The sequence below is a fragment of the Syngnathus scovelli genome, unplaced genomic scaffold (genome assembly GCF_024217435.2).
Source record: "Syngnathus scovelli strain Florida unplaced genomic scaffold, RoL_Ssco_1.2 HiC_scaffold_25, whole genome shotgun sequence".
Classification (NCBI taxonomy): Eukaryota; Metazoa; Chordata; class Actinopteri; order Syngnathiformes; family Syngnathidae; genus Syngnathus; species Syngnathus scovelli.
In genome coordinates, this window is record NW_026061342.1 from 296,637 (window position 1) to 310,928 (window position 14,292).

Here is a 14,292-nt window from a genome sequence, read left to right on the forward strand (position 1 = left end):
CTGCCGTCATGTGTCATCCATTGCGCCACTCACCCTACAAGACTTTATCGACTGTAAACTTGTGTGGAAAACTGTCATTGTCCAAAGGAAGGCTGTTTAGCAACAGCGACCAGCAGACAAATTCAACAAGGTCATTTGATTATACCATAACCCGGATTCGAATCGAACATTAACCACTACACGATCATGGCCTGTATGTAGTAGCGTTAATAAGATGCACATGTTGGCCATGATCGTATAGTGGTTAGTACTCTGCGTTGTGGCCGCAGCAACCCTGGTTCGAATCCGGGTCATGGCACACTCCAATTACTGTGTGGAATTTGTCCCTTTCTTAATATTGCTAAACAGCCATCCTTTGGACAATGACGATTTTCCACACGTTTGCGGTCGATAACCTTAACTTGTAGGGCGAGTGGTGCAATGGATAAAGCATCATGGCGTATTCAAATAATGTCACCCATTTTTTATTTTATTTTTTCATTTTTGCAAAAGCTTACAAGCCACATATTCCCGTGGGGCTCGTGGAGCAATGGATAACGAACGCATCTGTCTACAGATCAGAAGATTCCAGGACTCCTGGCCAGCTCACATGCCATTTTGTGGTCAACATTAGCTATGTGTAATTTCTGTGAACTATTGGGTTGAAGTAACTCACAGACACTGTCAACCAATAGTCTTTCCAATTTTGTCTCATCTCGAGACTTAGGGATCATCGGATCTGCGTAGTTATTGGATAGTTCCACCAACATTTTAACATCAACAATCTTTCATGGTCTGCTTGAGTGTCGTGGCTGAAGATCCTAGAGAAAAGACCCTAAACATGCAACTGCATGTTGGCCATAATATAGCATTGAGGCGGCTGCAACCCCAGTTTGAATCTGGTTAATAGCCGAATGAACTTGTTGCAGTTATTTTTTATTCACCCTCAACAGTCTTACGTTGGACCATGACAAATTTACATACACGCAAGCTTACAGAAAATGACAACTTCCCGTGGGGCTAGTGGCTCGTTCCTTGCTCTGAACGGACAGCCAAAACGATTCCTAACACTTACTAATCAAGTCCTAACCAATTCCTGTGTGTGTATGGGGGAGGGGGGGGGGGGCAAAGGAACCAATCAGATGGCCCGAATCCATGCATGGCCGATGACGGCAGTGATCAACACAGTGATATTTGAGAATTGAAATGAAGTTTATAGGATTTGCAGACAGTGTACAATCATTATTTAAACAAAAGTAGGCAGGCGCATACATTTGGAAACCCCAACAGAAAAATGACATCAATATTTAGTAGTTCCTCCTTTTGCAGAAATAACTGCCTCTGAACCAGTGGTTCTTAACCTGGATTCGGTCAAACTCTAGGGGTTCGGTGAGTCGGTCTCAGGGGTTTAGCAGAGCCTCCCTCCACTGCGGAGGTCCGAACACACCTGATTTATAAATTCGTGATAACGCATATCTGAACTGGTCTCGCAAAGGCAACAGCAGAAGTACTACTGATTTGCTGGTATATCATTTGTCGTGAATTCATGCATTGTGTTGGTTTTATTCTTTCAACAAGGTGGTGTCCATGCACTTCTGCATAAGTTCCGCTCTAGTCTTCTGGCCCAACTCTTTCGTACATATGATGACCATGGAAAGTTCTTTGCGAATGATCAATCTTTGCCTTTCATGTTCATCGGGACTACCCTTTTAATAGGTACCTACACTGTGTATTTGGATAGAGACTGCTGAAAGGGGACACATATATGCGTCGTGAACTACATGCATTACTGCGGGTGAAGAAGAGTGAACAAATAAGTCAGCAGACAAGCTTGCCGATTTATTAGTGCCCAGAAGAGCAGCACTCTGTTCCGTACTGTAACCTGCTAGGTTTGTTCCCGGTTCTTTATCTTTAATGCTCGATATGCTAACAGCAATTACCAAGAGGCAGCCTTCACAGTTTAACTCTTTAATGTATGCCAGAATGATCGATGCACAGCTGTGGAGCCCTTTCTGCCAGATGCGAAAGAAGGTCCCTCTCTCAGCGCCAAGGTTCCTGCTCTTATACTACTCTGGGCCGCCTTCCTGCAAGGAGGCGACTCTGCCTAATCTGTATGATAACGTGTGACCTTGTCGTCTTAACTGAGAGCGAATTCTACATATGTGCAAAGGGTGTCATAGAGAAGAGAAAGCTAATAAAGCAAGAGAAGGGTTGCAGCGATATAACGGCATAGCTCAAGCTACCCAGCTAAACACATGTGCCAAAGAGGCCTATTCTAACAAACCGTTGGTGAGAATGGCTAGAGATAGACTCTTATTGTTCCTCCCCACGGAAATCTTTAGTAAAAGGCGAACGATTTATTCGATCTGAAGAGAAAAAAGAATGAGCTGATAATCTGGGTGAAAACGGGCCACCCCACTGCTGGTCTCACCAAATTCACAGGGGGTCTCACACTCAAATTGCAGCAACCATTCCTTCTAATACAAACAATAGACGTTCATAGATTTACTATACTTAGAAGGCCTCAACCTAAATAGAAGGTTTAAACGAACGAGTATTTTGTGTTCATTAATGTCTTTTTTACTTAAAACATTGTTGGCGCACAGGATTGTAGGTATCTGATCGAACACATTCTTTCAAACAGCGATTGGGCGTCTATTTTGAGTATTGAAGGTAAAAACAGTTGTATGTCTTGGTACGTGTACTTTTGATATCAGAGAATGGGAAATGATCCCATCTCTGTGTTTTATTTGAAAACATGTGATTTCATAACGACACAAATCGGGAAAGAAAATACGATCGTAATTTCTCAAATGATTTCTCAAATTTCAGAAGTGCTCTATATCTCTCGTGTCGCAAATAATTGAGGCTTTTGTCGTTGCAGTGGAGGTGAATTTGGAGTGTAATTCACCTCCACTGCGACGGTGGCGTTCGAGATTTGACATTTGAATATAAATCTGTCCGTTACATTCCGATTGGTAGCGAATATGACATGGACCTGAGGACTGCATTTTAGTGATGAACGAATTCTGATTAATATCATAGCCGGTTTGGGCGTGCCCTTTCAGGGTCATATTTTGTTTCTACCGCTGCCTCGTGGCAGCCAGGCCTAAAAAAAGATGGGAACACCTGAGGGAGGGAGTTTCACCAAGATGAATTTGGAAGAACTTTATGAAATAAAGTTGATGTTAAAACATAGGTGGACGTAATGTCTGGAAGCCTGCGTTCAACAGAAGGCTGTTTGGCAACAGTGAACAACGGACAAATTCAGCAAGGTAATTTACTGACGCCATGACCCAGATTCGTTCCGGTGATGCTACGGCCACAACACTATACGATCATGACCAATATGCAATCGCATACAATAAGTTTAGGGTCTTTTCTTTAGGATCTTCAGCCAAGACACCCATGAAAGAATGTTGATGTTAAAATGTCGGTGGAACTATCCAACTGTGCAGATCCGATGATCCCAAAGATTTGGGGTTGAGACAACATTGAAAAAACGTTTTGCTTTGTTTACAGTGTCACTTATTTTGTGGCTTACCTTTTCTTCGTTACACATCTAAAGTATCGTATCATTTTACCTTGCGGCTTATACTACACCGTACATACCATATCACGTCGCCTATTCAACTCATGCATGAGATGCGATGGCTGAAATATTTAGGCGATGGGTTGCTACTCCATTGTGCTCTCCACTCATCATTTCATATCACATCCTCGTCGGTTTCACATTCACATCCAAAGTATCTTGGCACAACATACGTAACATGACTTATCAACACAACACGAGGTGGCCGAGAGGTTAAGGCGATGGATTGCTAATCCGTTGTTCTCTGCACGCATGGGTTCAAATCCCATCCTCGTCGAAGGCTTGCTTTGAGAGAATATTTGCCGCAAACTAAACAGGAAAGAGGGTTCTTACCTGTGTATGTGTTTTGAACTGTCGCTTCTCTGAGAATCTTTGACCACAAACTGAGCAGGCAAAAGGTTTTTCTCACCAGTGTGGGTTCTTGTGTGTCTTTTGAAGTTTCCCATCTCTGAGAATCTTTGGCCACAAACTGAGTAAGAAAAAGGCTTTTCACCTGTGTGTGTTCTTGCATGTGTTTCTAAATTTACCTTCTGAGAGAATCTTTGGCCACAAACTGAGCAGGAAAAAGGGTTCTTACCAGTGTGGGTTGTTGTGTGTCTTTTCAAGCTTCCTTTCTCTGAGAATCTTTGGCCACAAGCTGAGCAGGAAACATTTTTTTCACCTGTGTGTGTTCTTCCATGTGTTTTTAAGTTTACCTTCTGGGAGAATCTTTGAAATTCTGCTGGAATGTAATGGGGTCAGCTGGTCTACTATGGGGCTCATTGGTGCAGGGGAATGATTCTCGCCTAGGGTTCTTTGATTGCCCGGGTTAAACTCCCGGACGAGCTCTTCTTTGAAACACTGTTGTCTATCGTTGTGTGGAGTCAAAGTCAAAGTCAAAGTCAGCTTTATTGTCAATTTCTCCACATGCCAAAGACACACAAAGAAACCGAAATTTCGTTCCCCCCTATCCCACGGTGACAAGACATGGCTCACAACAGACAAACAAGTAAACAAGTATAACAAAAGCGTGCTGAATAAATAATGAATAAATAACACAACAATAAATAAATAAATAAATAAATAAATAAATAAATAAATAAATAAATAAATAAATAAGAGGAGCAGAAAAAAAAGGAGCAAGTGCGCGTACAGCAGACATTCCCGAAAATAGCGCAACAGTGCCGCACGCTACGCAGAAGGGGGTCGCGAGTTCAGGGCCCTAACAGCCTGGAGAAAGAAGCTGTTGGCGAGTCTGGTGGTGCGGGAGCGCAGGCTCCTGTACCTCTTCCCAGAGGGCAGAAGGTCAAACAAAGAGTGAGCCGGGTGACTCACATCTCTGGCAATCGAGGTTGCCTTGCGGGCGAGATGGGAGGTGTAAATGTCCTTCAGGGAGGGGAGCGAAGCACCAATAGTCTTACCAGCCGTATTCACTATGCGCTGCAGGGCCTTCAAGTTCTGTTCAGTGCAGTTACCACCCCAGACAGCGATGCAACTGGTGAGGACGCTCTCAATGGTGCCATGGTAGAATGTAGACAGGACTGCCTGAGGAGCACATGCACGCCTGAGCTTCCGCAGGAAGTACAGGCGGCGCTGAGCTTTCTTTGCCAGTGACGAGGTGTTTGCGGACCAGGAGAGGTCCTCACTGATGTGCACCCCCAGGAACTTGGTGCAGCTCACCCTCTCCACCACAGCACCGTCGATGATCAGCGGCAGGTGTGTTGTGTGACCCTTCCGGAAGTCAACAATGATTTCCTTGGTCTTATTGACGTTCAGCAGGAGGTTGTTGTCCCTGCACCACGTGGTCAGAAGGTCAACTTCCGACCTGTACCGAGTCTCGTCGCCTTTCGTGATGAGACCCACCAGAGTCGTGTCGTCAGCAAACTTCACTATGTGGTTGTCGCTGTAGGTCGCAGTGCAGTCATGCGTCAGCAGGGTGAAGAGCAATGGACTGAGCACGCAGCCCTGGGGGGCCCCCGTGCTCAGCGTGATGCTGGCGGAGATTTTGTCGCCAACACGCACCACCTGAGGCCTCTGACAGAGGAAGTCCAGTATCCAGTTGCAGAGGGAGGTACTGAGGCCCAGCTCATCGAGTTTGCAGATGAGTCGCTGCGGCACAATGGTGTTGAAGGCAGAGCTGAAGTCCACAAACAGCAACCTCACATATGAGTCCTTTCTCATATGACAGGCCAATGTTACACAGAATGTACCATGGTCTGCAAGCTTTCTTTGAGGCTCGTTGGTCTAGGGCAGGGGTGTCAAACTCATTTTTGTCGCGGGCCACATTGTAGTCAAAGTTTCCCTCGATGCGCCATTATGACTGTCAACCCAAATAAATAAACGCCTCATATTATATACAGTATAAGCTACAAAACAAACTGACAAATAATTGCTTTTTCAAATCAGACTCGTGGAAACTTTTCACATATTTCAAAAATAATTTTAAGAAGATTCTTAAAAGTTCCGACAATTTGCAATGTTAGTATGACATAGATTTAATGCACAATTTGTCGTTGCGGGCCACAGAAAATGATACGGTGAGCCATAACTGGCCCCCGGGCCTCGAGTTTGACACCAGTGGTCTAGGGGTATGAATCTTGCTTTGGGTGTGAGAGGTCTGGGGTTTAACTCCCAGATGATCCCTTCGTTAAAACATTGCTGTTGATCAACTAGCCCCATTTCATCTGAGGTGCATGTCACATGGGCTGTCAATTGAAACGAAACGGGTTGTGTTCATTTACCTTGGGTCTCTTGAATCTGTTGTTTCGATTCTCATCACTTGAATCTGCCGTCATGTGTCATCCATTGCGCCACTCACCCTACAAGACTGTATCGACTGTAAACTTGTGTGGAAAACTGTCATTGTCCAAAGGAAGGCTGCTTAGCAACAGTGACCAGCAGACCAATTCATCAAAGTAATTTGATTATACCATAACCCGGATTCGAATGGAACACAACCATTAACCACTACACGATCATGGCCTGTATGCAGTAGCGTTAAATAAGTTGCGCATATTGGCCATGATCATATAGTGGTTAGTACTCGGTGTTGTGGCTGCAGCAACCCTGGTTCGAATCAGGGTCATGGCATACTCAAATAACTATGTGGAATTTGTCCCTTGCTCACTATTGCTGAACAGCCATCTTTTGGACAATGACGATTTTCCTCACGTTTGCGGTCGATAGCCTTAACTTGTAGGGCGAATGGCGCAATGGATAAAGCATCATGGCATATTCAAATAATGTCACCCATTTTTTTTTTTGTTTTTCATTTTTGCAAAAGTGTTACACACAAGTTTATAAGCCACATATTCCCGTGGGGCTCGTGGAGCAATGGATAACGCATCTGTCTACAAATCAAAAGATTCCAGGACTCCTGGCCAGCTCACATACCATTTTGTGGTCAACATTAGCTATGTGTAATTTATGTGAACTTTTGGGTTGAAGTAACTCACAGACACCATCAAAAAATAGTCTTTCCAATTTTGTCTGATCTCAAGTCTTAGGAATCATCGGATCTGCGTAGTTATTGGATAGTTCAACCAACATTTTAACATCGACATTCTTTCATGGTCTGCCTGGGTGTCGTGGCTGAAGTTCCTAGAGAAAAGACCCTAAACATGCAACTGCATATTGGCCATAATATAGCAATGAGGCGGCTGCAACCCCAGTTTGAATCTGGTTAATAGCAGAATAAACTTGTTGCAGTTATTTTTTATTCACCCTAAACAGTCTTACGTTGGACCATGACAAATTTACATACACACAAGCTTACAGAAAATGACAACTTCCCGTGGGGCTAGTGGCTTGTTTCTTGCTCTGAACAGACAGGCAAAACGATTCCTAGCATTTACTAATCAAGTCCTAACCAATTCCTGTGTGTATGGGGGGGCAAAGGAACCAATCAGATGGCCCGAATCCATGCATGGCGGATGATGGCAGTGATCAACACAGATATTTGAGAAGTGAAATGAAGTTTATAGGATTTGCAGACAGGGTGCAATCATTATTTAAACAAAAGTAGGCAGGTGCATACATTTGGAAACTCCAACAGAAAAATGACAGCAATATTTAGTAGATCCTCCTTTTGCAGAAATAACTGCCTCTAAACCAGTGGTTCTTAACCTGGATTTGGTCAAACTCTAGGGGTTCGGTGAGTCGGTCTCAGGGGTTCAGCAGAGCCTCCACTGCGGAGGTCCGAACACACCAGATTTATAAATTCGTGATAAAGCATATCTGAACTGGTCTCGCAAAGGCAATAGCAGAAGTCACACCGATTTGGTGGTATGTCATTTGTCGTGAATTCATGCATTGTGTTGGTTTTATTCTTTCAGCAAGGTGGTGTTCATGCACTTCTGCATGAGTTCCGCTCTATTCTGGCCCAACTCTTTCGGTGCAGCCGTTGTACATATGATGACCCTGGAAAGTTCTTGGCGAATTATCCATCTTTGCCTTTCATGTTCATCGGGTCTACCATTTTAATAGGTATCTACACTGTGTATTTGGATAGAGACTGCTGAAAGGGGAAGCATATATGCCTCGTGAACTATATTTATTACTGCGGGTGAAGAAGAGTGAACAAATAAGTCATCAGACAAGTTTGCCGATTTATTAGTGCCCAGAAGAGCAGCACTCTGTTCCGTACTGTAACCTGTTAGGTTTGATCCCAGTTCTTTATCTTTAATGCTCGATATGCTAACAGTAATTACCAAGAGGCAGCCTTCACAGTTTAACTATTTGATGTATGCCAGAATGATCGATGCACAGCTGTGGAGCCCTTTCTGCGAGATGCGAAAGAAGGTCCCTCTCCCAGCGCCAAGGTTCCTGCTCTTATACTACTCTGGGCCGCCTTTCTGCAAGGAGGCGACTCTGCCTAGCCTGTGTGATGACGTGTGACCTTGTAGTCTTAACTGAGAGCGACTTCTACATATGTGCAAAGGGTGTCATAGAGAAGAGAAAGCTAATAAAGCAAGAGAAGGGTTGCAGCGATATAACGGCATAGCTCAAGCTACCCAGCTAATCACATGTGCCAAAGAGGCCTATTCTAACAAACCGTTGCTGAGAATGGGTAGACGGGGAAGCCTGTAAGTGAGTCCGTCACTCGCATACTCCATCGCTTCTCGGCCTTTTGGCTAAAATCAAGTGTAGTCTCGGTTCTTGGGTTTGAGGGATTAAGAGAGCTGATCATAGAAGAGAGAATTTTAACCATAAAAGTGGTGCCAAAGAGGCCTATTCTAACAAACCGTTGGTGAGAATGGGTAGAGATAGACTCTTATTGTTCCTCCCCACGGAAATCTTTAGTAAAAGGCGAAAGATTTATTCCATCTGAAAAGAAAGAGAGATCTGATAATCTGGGTCAAAACGGGCCACGTCACTGCTGGTCTCACCAAATTCACAGGCGGTCTCACACTCAAATTGTAGCAACCAGTCCTTCTAATACAAACAATAGACGTTGATAGATTTACTATACTTACAAGGACTCAACCTAAATAGAAGGTTTAAACAAGTATTTTGTTTTCATTAATGTCTTTTTTACTTTAAACATCTTTGGCGCACAGGATTGTAGGTACCTGATCAAACCTTCTTTCAAACAGCGTCACCTATCGATTGGGCGTCTATTATGAGTATTGAAGGTAAAAACAGTTGTATGTCTTGGTACGTGTACTTTTGGTATGAGAGAATGGGAAATGATCCCATCTCTGTGTTTTATTTGAAAACGTGTGATTTCATAACTTTATTCAAATCGGGAAACAAAATACGATCGTAATTTCTCAAATGATTTCTCAAATTTCAGAAGTGCTCTATATCTCTCGTGTCGCAAATAATTGAGGCTTTTCTCGTTGCTGGCATGGTTTGGAGTGTAATTTACCTCCACTGTGATGGTGGCGTTCGATATTTGACATTTGAATATAAATCTGTCAATTTACTTTAGAAAGTAAATGTTGTTTTCTAGAAATCTATACTGAGATGTATGAGGAACAACAATCGGGCGTATTCTTAAAAAGACAGACCTACAGCCGACAAAAAGGTTTTGATACGTTCATATCATATGACGAGTCAGGAACGTGGTAATTCCATATTATTTTGCATTGACTAATTTGGTTAATACAGTTTAGCAAGCAAATGCACAGTTCCATAGTACAGTTAATAACATGCTCAAAAGCATTCAGTGTGTCACAGCACCGCAGACCTAAACTCCATGTACGTACGACTGCGTGTGATTTTTGTTTTAATCAGAAAGACCAGGGGAGAGCGCGAACGCAGTCCACGACTGTTGTGTTTATACGGAGTAGAGATGAACGCGAATGCAACTTCTTTATTCAGCAACTTTTTATTTTCTCCCCACTCATGTCTTACATAGCAGTACAATGCCCCTGGCGCACCACAGAGCCCCCAACTGTCAACATTATTTGAGACCTCCAATAACAAACTATATAATATTATAGTTTCAACATACGATAATACCACATCTCCCTTTTTCCAGGGATCATAGGGTAGACTGCCTTTGTCTCGTCAGACCTTAGAGCAGTGGTTCTTAACCTGGGTTCGATCGAACCCTAGGGGTTAGGTGAGTCGGCTTCAGGGGTTCGGCAGAGCTGGTATGTCATTGCCCCGCCCCCGCCCCGCGACCCCCCCCCCCCCCCCGCCCACGGATGGCTGAACACACCTGAATATCGTGTAAATTCGTGATAACGCATATCTGAACTGTTCTTGCAAAGGCAACAGCAGAAGTCACACTGATTTGCTGGTATGTCATCCCCCCCTATATAGAGGGGTTCGGTGAATGTGCACATGAAACTGATGGGGTTCGTTTAACTCGCCCCCCAAAGAGGGGTTTGTTGAATGCACATATGGACCTGATGGGGTTCGGTACCTCCAAAAAGGTTAAGAACCACTGCCTTAGAGGATTATTCTGCCTCTTGTGTAGAAAGGTCTGTTCCTAACTTTTGCCAAGGTCTTTCAGGGCACCCTGATGGCACGAGTGCCTCTTTTGGGTTGTGTCGCTCTTGTATGCATGTCCTGCAGTTCAGTACCATTTTGTTCACTTGCTGGCTGAGTCCCGGCCACCACACAGATTGACGTGCACGTGATTTACATTCCAGGACACCTAAGTGTCCTTCGTGTAATTTGAACAGCACGTCGTTCCTCATTGCGGAAGGTATTACCAGTCGTGTGTCCTTTAGCATCTTTCACTGTTAATGTGGCTCGCTCCGGCCAGTCATTTTTTAGCGCTGGTTCCTGTTTTGCATGTGCTGGCCATCCTTCCATGCACATGGTCATGACACGCGAGCAGACACTGTCGGCTTTCAACTGCTCTTTCAGGTTTTCTGTATATGATGAGCTGACAGGTAGACTCTCAGTGACACAGTCCACAAATATGTTTGTGCTCTCCATCAGCTCCTGGTCATCAGTGGACATGCGTCATTTTACAGGTTGCACGTGAAAGTGTGTCTGCTGTCCAAAGCGACTTTCCTGGTACGTGCACGATGGAGTATGAGTAGCGCATCACCCTCATCCTGAAACCCTGGATTCTCTGTGGCAAAAGATCCAGTGCTTGGGCTCCAAGCAGGATGAGAAGGGGTTTATGGTCGGTCTCCAGGCAAAACTCCTTTCCAATGAGGAAATCCCGAAACCGTTCACAGGCCCATGTGAGGCCCATGTGAGGCCCAGAGCTTCCTTCTCCACCTGTGTGTATCGTTGCTCAGTTGGAGTGAGTGACCGTGATGCGTAAGACACAGGCTTCCATCCTTCCCCTCATTTCTGAAGAATTACGCCCCCCAACCCATATGATGATGCATCAGCAGATACTTTGGTGTCTCTGCCCGGGTCATACATAGCCAGCACCGGAGGAGAGGACAGAGCTTTCTTTAGGTCTTCAAATGCTGCTTTTGTCCTTTTGGGGCACGACCACCATGCCGGCACACCAATCAGTTGGCTCCTTCACCCGACTAATGACGCCCAGAGCTTCCATGCGCTGGAGCTCTCTCTTGACTTCACCCACCAGTGGTAGTGGAATCCTCCTGGTTTTACTGAATATGGCACGGCACCTGGCTTGACCTTTATGGTGTATGTTTGTTGTAGCTAACCCAGACCGCTGCGCAACTTGGGGTAACTTGCCTTGAAAGTCTCCATGTCTATGCTGTCGACTCGGATAAGCAAGCCAAGAAATGTGCTCTGGTTTTGATCAATATATCAGTGTTTTTTTTCATTTGCCGTTCTCATCCCTGATGTTTAGATCTGCTTCAAAATGAGGCTTGTCATCTTTCTGTGGCAACTGTGATTTTTTTCTGTGGCTCATCACCTGACACCTACCCACAGTTTGCGGTGTATTTGTCTCCCTAGACTCAATATATATATTTGTGTGTGTATATATAAACAGTGATCTCCAAGAACCACCATCGTGTGTTTTTTTTTTTAACAACGATTACTTCTAGAACATTCCTTGAAAATAATACGTCCTCATCAGTGAGTTGTTTTAGAACAGGCCTGTCGGCTACTCATGTGGTAGGGGGCTGCCTTTTGCCGATGGGCACAACTGTAGTGAATGCAAACTTCCTGTGTTGCAGAGAAGAACCAGCGGACACACATAGTCATTGCTTTTCTTTTTGTACCTTTAATCAGAAATCTGCTATTGGCTGTAATGAAGATTTCGCACACAAAACGTACCTATATTCCTGGACTTGGACTCTGACTCGGGGACTCGGACTCGGTCGGACTCTGTCATTTTTGCCGGACTCGGACTCAGACTCGGTGCTGATTTTGACCGAGTCCACCGAGTCCGACAATAAAAAAATCACGTTCAATTTTATTTTCATCATGCTGCTCAGAATGCGAGTAGGAATACTGTCCACAGCCCTGCTTACGATCAATGCGGCCACGTTGAGTTGCACTTAGGCTAATGTTTACATTATGTACCAATGTCAAGGACGATTATGTCACCCAGCTTATATCATTGATGTGTTTCGATAGTTGTGGGGTCGTCACTAATTATTTGTGTTTAGATAAATGTCTGAGCTATAATGGTGTAATTAATGATTAAAAAATATTATCTTACATGTCCCGTGTTTCAGAATGGTTATTTAATTGGGCAAGAGTGTTTTCAAGCGTTTTGCCTCATGCCAATGGCACTCAGGGCTAAGGGTGGGCTTCAATGACCATTTTTGTAAAGCCACGCATTTAATACCATGTCAAATAATATATTAGAGTGTAGGTTATGTTCCAATGTATCCACTTCTATCGGTTAAATTGTCAACCGTACATTTATGACTATGCCTCGAGTGATCTACGTTATGAACTAGCACAACTCCGGTGGGGCAGGGAAAATGTTATCGATCCGACGTCCGATTGGAACGTCGCCTCACTTTTACGTCCGCCCTCTCAGCAAGGGATCCTATATAAGCCGAACCAGCCAGTGTGAAAGCAGTTGCGTTCGTTCTGATAGATTTTGATCTAAATTAGCCTTGACTAAAGACGAAGCAGTCACATGAATTAACGGAAAAAATTGACAGCCGGACTGGGACCCGGACTCGGACTCGGTGGTCAAGAGGCCGGACTCGGTGCAAAAATCCGACCGAGTCCACAGCTCTGGCTCAAACCTCATTGAATAAAGTACATAAGCAGACAAGTATATTCACATATTAAATAAATAAAAGAAACATTTTAAACATATAATTATACCTACACACCAAATCAATAAAGAAGACATAACTAGACATTTTTGATAAGTGGTAATGAGAAAGGTTTTTATAACTTTATGATCTGATATATATATTTCTGAGCACTTTGAAATAACAAATGTTTTTTGATATATTGCCTGAATAGCTTAATGACCCTTAAGGAACTGTTCAATGCATGCCTGATGATTTTCTAAATCACGGACACTGCCAAAGTCGTCTAAAAATGTTCAGTACTTGATTGTATCTTATGTTTTGACTAATTCTAGACACCAGTTTTCGATTACTACTGAACGTTCTGGACAGAGGGAAATATTTTGCCTAACAAAGAAAAGATATGGTTGAAAGCATGATTAAACTAAGAATATGATGACGTAAGCAAGTACATGGAGATCAAAAGAACAAACAAACAAAAACATGGTAAGTGGTGAGTACAAACTTTGCATGGTCAGGGAACATTAATAAATAGGTAGATGATGTCACAGCCAAAAGCTCACATAATTTCGTACAAAATGACAAAATTGAAAGAATGATGAATGGATGAGGTGGAACAGTATATGTGCAAGAATGTTTACAGGAAGGTCACTTGGAGATAAAACCAGCAGGTGCCAGAGGGAGACAGCCAAGCCAAAGACGATCGTCAAGGCTGAAAGACGGAAAGGACAACAACAGCCCCCACAAATCGAATCTCCCATAATCAGCACCCAACCCCACGGAACCAGCTCTCACCGAACCAGCATCCACTCCCATGGAATCAAACTCTCCTGTGAACTTGCCCCACCCCAAAGACTCATCACCCATCAAACTCGGCCCACACTGGCCGACTGAATATAAGCTGACCAAAGAACCTTGAAGGTGGCCTTTTCTGAATGGAGACTTTGCGCTCTTGAAAGGCCCAGCGCTGTATTGTACTTTCCTGAAGACAGAGCTTTCTGAACAAGAATTGTGATTGAACTCAACCAACCTGTGTAAGTCTAATTTCTGCTTCAGTGTCTTAGCATTTTCCTAAATCTGAAGAAATCAAACGAGCACACAGTGAGTAAATTGGATAACTGGTGATTGGCAATG

At 43.9% G+C, this 14,292-nt stretch overlaps 3 non-coding genes across 3 annotated transcripts; 1 reads left to right on the forward strand and 2 right to left on the reverse strand.

The window, feature by feature from the left end:
- The first annotated feature begins 226 nt into the window (after positions 1-226).
- Positions 227-298, forward strand: trnah-gug (transfer RNA histidin (anticodon GUG)). Its single transcript has one exon. It is a non-coding gene; the product is annotated as a tRNA-His (tRNA).
- Positions 299-2,253: 1,955 nt separating this feature from the next.
- Positions 2,254-2,365, reverse strand: LOC125993051 (U5 spliceosomal RNA). Its single transcript, XR_007489956.1, has one exon. It is a non-coding gene; the product is annotated as a U5 spliceosomal RNA (small nuclear RNA).
- Positions 2,366-8,783: 6,418 nt separating this feature from the next.
- LOC125993048 (U5 spliceosomal RNA) lies at positions 8,784-8,893 on the reverse strand. The gene has a single exon (XR_007489953.1). It is a non-coding gene; the product is annotated as a U5 spliceosomal RNA (small nuclear RNA).
- Positions 8,894-14,292: the final 5,399 nt, after the last annotated feature.